General features: G+C 31.9%; 1 protein-coding gene across 1 annotated transcript in view; it reads right to left on the reverse strand.

Moving 5' to 3' along the window:
• The window catches only part of LOC126773135 (hemicentin-2-like), a 52,977-nt gene extending 48,381 nt beyond the window's left edge, over positions 1-4,596 (reverse strand). The window contains exon 1 of the mRNA XM_050493760.1: positions 4,399-4,596. The gene's annotated coding sequence lies outside the window, so the exon portion shown is untranslated. The remainder of the gene's footprint in view (positions 1-4,398) is intronic.
• Positions 4,597-6,000: the final 1,404 nt, after the last annotated feature.

Raw genomic sequence — 6,000 nt, forward strand, 5'->3', positions numbered from 1 at the left:
CCGCTTTGTGAGGCCTTTCGGTGCTAGGGCTACGGATAAAGTATTCTAAAATACTTTTGATAGCGCCCATCATACCTGCTTCTGTACTTTATAATCGATAAAAATACTATGGGATATTATAAAAAGGCCCATTATTTTGTACCTGCTTACTTCTTATTGATGGTTTATCTGACAATTGAAGAAATATTAATATTTAATGAAAAGGTTACATCATCAACTGATCGTGAAAGAAATTCTCCATTAATGGCATTTCATATACTTATAGCTTATTGGTATCAGGCAATTTATTACAAAGGCCACACCCAATCGTCCTATACTTGGCCTTTTTGTGCTGGGACGTAATTTTATTCCTTTATGGCAACGCGGAAGATCGCATGGTTAGATGGAAATAGCGGGAAGCCTTGAGGGGCTTAATGCAAATATCGAGACTTAGCGCCTTTATGGCCTTTTGTTTGCTTTCTCTTGTATTATGCATAGCAAGAGTATATCTTTATTGTATTAAACTTTAAAATTCTTTGTGACTAAAAATTAAAATACCTACATATAGTTTTTTTTTTATTTAGAATACTTTACATATGAGGTATGACCGGGTTGGTTTCGATATCAAAATCGAAATATAATCCAAAATAAACTGAATTCAAGGATATTTTTTCTCGTCAATTGAATTTAATGTAATTTTACCGGTTTCGGATAATAAAACTAAGGTAAGTTTCTACGAGAATATCCTACTAATTACTCTTATTCATCAATCAAATTACAAACATCTACAATTAATACTAGCTCCTCTCTTTTTATCACATAGATAAAATTTTATAGAATAATAGGAAAAGTATTTTTTCTATATAACAAGATACTAAATGATTACAATTGACAAATGTTGAAGAGCTCATTTTACCAAGAACCATTTTACCCTCATCCCTCCCTCTGTGGCACACCGCTGATGATACAAAGCAAAATCGCCATGCTGGGGATGGACGTTCGCTTCGACCTTAGTCCAAGGGATTACATCGAGGCTATTATAAAAACAGCTTCACGGAAACTCGGAGTTCTGAACAAGGTGCGGCGTTTTTTCACGCCACAACAACTGTGCCTGTTATACAAAACACAGGTACGGTCTTGCGTTGAATATTGCTCGCACCTTTGGGATGGCTCCGCTAAGTACCTACTGGAGGCCTTGGACCGGTTGCAGCAACGTGCAGTACGCATTATTGGCGACGTAAAGGTCACAAACACCCTTGAACCTTTACAATTGCATCACGAGATAGCAGCACTGAGCGCTTTCTATCGACTGTATCACGGCGAGTGCTCTGAGGAATTATTCTCTCTAATTCCTGCTTTCCCCTTCCTTCTTAAGTCCACGCGAGCTGGTTCTCGATGTTACCGCCTAACTGTGACATCAATTCCATCGCGCACAAAGAAATTTGGCAACTCCTTTCTTTGTCGCACTACCAAAAAATTGAATTCTTACCAGCTCACGTGTTCCCCTCCTCTTACTACCCGGGTTCCTTCAAACGAGGCGTGAAGAGGCATCTTGCGGGCCGGCAAGGCGGGGACGGCTAGTACAGAACATTCTTCCCAACTGTACTGGCCGTCGTCGCGTTTGGACTCTACTACCACTTACCATCAGGTGGAGTAGAGTCATTTGCCATCCCGGGGCATATAAAAAAAAAAGCTAACAAAAATTAACCTAACGAATAACCTGTTCCAGTAATCTTCTAATGATGTATTGCGGGGGCAGAATACTTCTTGCGTTTATACAGTTGATACGTTTTTATATAGATTATTTTTATATAATTAATATTATTATACCGTGGCGTAAGATGTAATTACTACTACTTCGTTGGAACCATCCTGAAGGAAAACTTGAGCTCCAATATTACAAATAACCTGAAGTTAATTTTGGATAATAAATGACCCCAAAATTATACTCTGTAAGATATTACTATAAAATAAACAAAACATACTAAGTAAGCAGTACTAACAGCAGCTAGTTGTCTAACTTTTCTAGCCGCGTAAGCTACAAAGCTGTGTTTCTCTGTTAAGAGATGATAAATAAAAAATCCACTGATATTCCGATTATCAAGTGATGTCTTAAAATATTGTAGTGTCGGTTATATTAAGATAAATATTTGACGTTTAAAATTTTCCTCGTCCTATTTCCCCTATTGGTGACAGGAGGGCTTTATATTTTTTTATATATAATAAATTACACATAATAAATACATTATAAATTAAATTAAAAAATTGCTTATTTAAATAATGTATCGTGAACATCTGCATTTATTTTGTTTACCTAAAATGATTTTTGTAAATAATTTATATATATCTTTCATTATGTACAAAACCGCGAAGTATATTTTTGTTAAAATATGATATATCATAATTAATAGAATGGTCAGTGATAACATCGCATGATACGCGTTAAATTAACCTTTGTTTTACAATAAATTAATTAGCAATCATGTAGTTTAGTCAGATTATTAACTGTTTAAACATACAAAGCTATGATAATGTATTGTCAATTTCTCCTCACTGTTAGTTCGTATTATTGTTACTAAGCTCAGGCAATCTCATCAAATAATTTTATTATTATATGAAGTAATAATCTCAATTTAAATTATTAATTATCTGAGTTAATTGTCTGAGTACGTTCCACCTTCTCATCACGTATTCTATTGTCAACCAGCAATACTACAATAAACGGTTTTAAGCGAGACAGTCATAAGGGATATTATAATTATTCAAACAGTGCCATTGTCTATGAGTGGTAGGGACCACTTGCCATCAGGTGGTTAATTCGCATGTCTGTCTCTCTATTATAAATAAAAAAGACTTAAAAATGAATTTTAAGTACAACTCACGATTGCACTATTCCAAATTACTTTTATTTTTAATGAATACAATTAATGCCTATTGTATAGCTTTGAGCAATATTTGACGCGCAATACTATGGGCAGACTTGCCATATAATAGACTTGCCATCGCCTTTGTTAGGCAGCCTTAAAAGACCTCTGTGTATTAACAATAAAATTTTCATGTTAAAATATAATATAAAATATTAAACATGCAAAACAATTTATTTCACTAATATTAAAAAGCGGAGTGGCAGTCTTTCGCGCTATGGATTCCGTACCACCTTTGAGCTTGGACTTTTCATTATTATTATTATTTGTCATGATAGTAGCCACAGTTATGTAACATTGTATGTGTTTTCTGACGATCACGATATTCGCTATTATACGGTTGCTAGAATTCAGTGATTTTTATTCCGGTTATATAAATTCAATCATTTATAATTTAATTGCCGAGTTATTTGACGGTTCTGTTCGATAGATATTACATTGCCAACCGACAATATATTTACATTTAATTTAACATTGTAAAAGAAATATTTATAAGAACAGTTTTGGATGCACTAAATATTTAAAATGATCTTGTTTAGCTCTGCAATGTATTTAATACCGCAAGAGCATAATATAAAGTAGTAAGTTCAATAAAACAATATAATATTTAAGATAAATCTATATACTTCTTACTCCACATTTTATTTAATACAATTCTATAACGAATGAAGTTCCTTTATCGAGTCATGTACTGATAGTTGGAGGAAATTTATATGAAGCCGTCGGGTTTATGTGTCTGAAGAACGAAATATATATATTCTGATATTATAGGTTTGCCTTTTATTAAATTTAAAATTTATTTAAAAAAAACATTAATTAATAAAGCTCATTACACAAAATAAGATCACGTATAGATAAAAGCATGGATTTCTTTTGCATGGATTACTAGTTTAGAACTAGTAATATAAATTTAATTGTACGTAGTTGACTGTGTATTTTATTTATTAAAAAGAGTAACTACATTCTAGAATCTAGATTGCCGTCGGTAGTTTTACATTAAATTGTATCATATAAAATAATGATTTAAAAGTACCCACTTGGATAAAGAATATTTTGATTATGAAGTAGAGTGATCGTAATTTTAAGTTAGGATAACTTTAAAATTACGGTTACTATTAAAATTTATAGTAATTATTAATATCGTAAAAAAGTTACCAAATTATAATACTATTGATATATATTTAAGTAAATTCATAAAATTCGTTGAATTAATTAAAAAATGATTAAAAAGAACACGTATTAATTGTAATAATTTATCTTGTACTGCAAAATTTGTCAACGAACGAGGTGCATTTTAAGCTAACATCAATATTTATAATCTATGTTTTTCAGGTAGTTATTTCTTTTTAGTCAGTTTCGTAATTTATTGTTTTAATGTTAACAAATTGGACTTTAGAACGCCGTTTCCAAAGAAAAAATAACTATCAACACTAAATATCAATTGCCCCGCATAATTAACAATAAGCAATATTAATTATAATTTAAAAAATACTACCTTTCCTAAAGTTAGCACAAGTTTAATTTAAAAGTATATTTTATCGTTAAATAATTTAGTTTCACTAACACAGTTTAAATAAAGAGTTTTGTTTTGTTTTTAATTTCGTTCACTTGTGTCACACACTCAATTCCATCTCACTTTTACAATGCTGGATGTTTACACCGTCGCGCGGAGGTCTCGGTCGTCGCAGCACCTCGCGACCGTGCGAGCGGACTGGAGTGTGGAGTGGTGGGCCAGCCAGCGGGCGACGTAGCGCGGACGTACATGCGCACTCACAATCCTTTGCCTTAAGCCCATTGTGAGTTTTGCCGCTGTAAGCGTTCCCGCATTGGTTGGAGATAAATTTGATGATATAGTCGAGTACTCTGTAAAAATACGTTATCGCTTAAAGGTTTTTAAATCATATCGAATGTTATTAATATCATTCTGCTCGTTTATTTCGATAAAAGTATAATTTATTGAATATTTTACGCATACCTTCGTCTTTTTTGCTCAAAATTCTTAATGGAAGTAACGATTTATTTTTTAACTTTTAGTGGTGTTATAATGTAATATAATTAAAGCGTTATAGTTTTTATTTAATACACATAAACTTATTAAAAGATAATCTAAGTATAAATGTTATGTTTATATCTTGGTGATGGTATACCAGCACAATCATCAAGAAAAAAATATAAAGACATAAATAAGGCCAGATTAAAAATTAATTTATATTAAAAAGGGGTTTTTCGGAATACCCTGCTCAAAATGAGACAGCGAAACGTAGGGAACTAGTAAAGTAATGAATCACCTTTTTTTCTACGAATAGGGTAGATTTTTGTTTCTTTTAGTAACATATAATAACCCTCAAAATATTAATTAAAATGAATTTACAAACGGTTAATATTTATCATAATACAAGTAATAATATGTGATCTCGCATCCCTTCTTATTTTACAAATTTAAAGGGGACTGTTGTCCCCTGCCTGCAGTAGAAGTAAAGCCGATTTGATGATCTATTTCTAAATGTAATAGTAAGCTACTAACTCTCATTATCAAGTGAAACTATCTCTATTCTGGTCTATTTATATTTGTTTATAATACCACATCCGCCCGCGGTTTCCTTTAAATTTTTATAGCCATTATATAAGTGTTATACATGTATATTTTATATTCGTTCAAAATACAAATACATAAACATGACTTAAGGAGTGATTGTATGAAATTCTTGAATAGATAATTATATTACTTAATATTGTTATCATAACTATAAATAAGGAAGTATGTTTGTTTGTAATGCTTTAATGTCTTAACTACTCAACTGATCATCATGAAATCGGACAATTATGGCTCCTTGGTCATTTGGAAGTGAGTTGGTTTATAAGTGTATCGCCACCACAAGATAGATTGATAGATTGAGACACTTTACCAAAACCCTCGGCTAGAAATAGGATGGTTCTATTCTGTTCAGCCTGAACAACATGTCTGTATATATATACAAATGTTCTGTATAATATTGAATATAAAAAGAAATATGTTTATAAAAAGAAAAAACTGAGATAGAATAAATACTAACAAAGGGATGTTTTATCGCCAAGAAAGCGGTCTCTCCCAGACAAC

Source organism: Nymphalis io, chromosome 14 (assembly GCF_905147045.1).
Source record: "Nymphalis io chromosome 14, ilAglIoxx1.1, whole genome shotgun sequence".
In the NCBI taxonomy this organism is placed as follows: domain Eukaryota; kingdom Metazoa; phylum Arthropoda; class Insecta; order Lepidoptera; family Nymphalidae; genus Nymphalis; species Nymphalis io.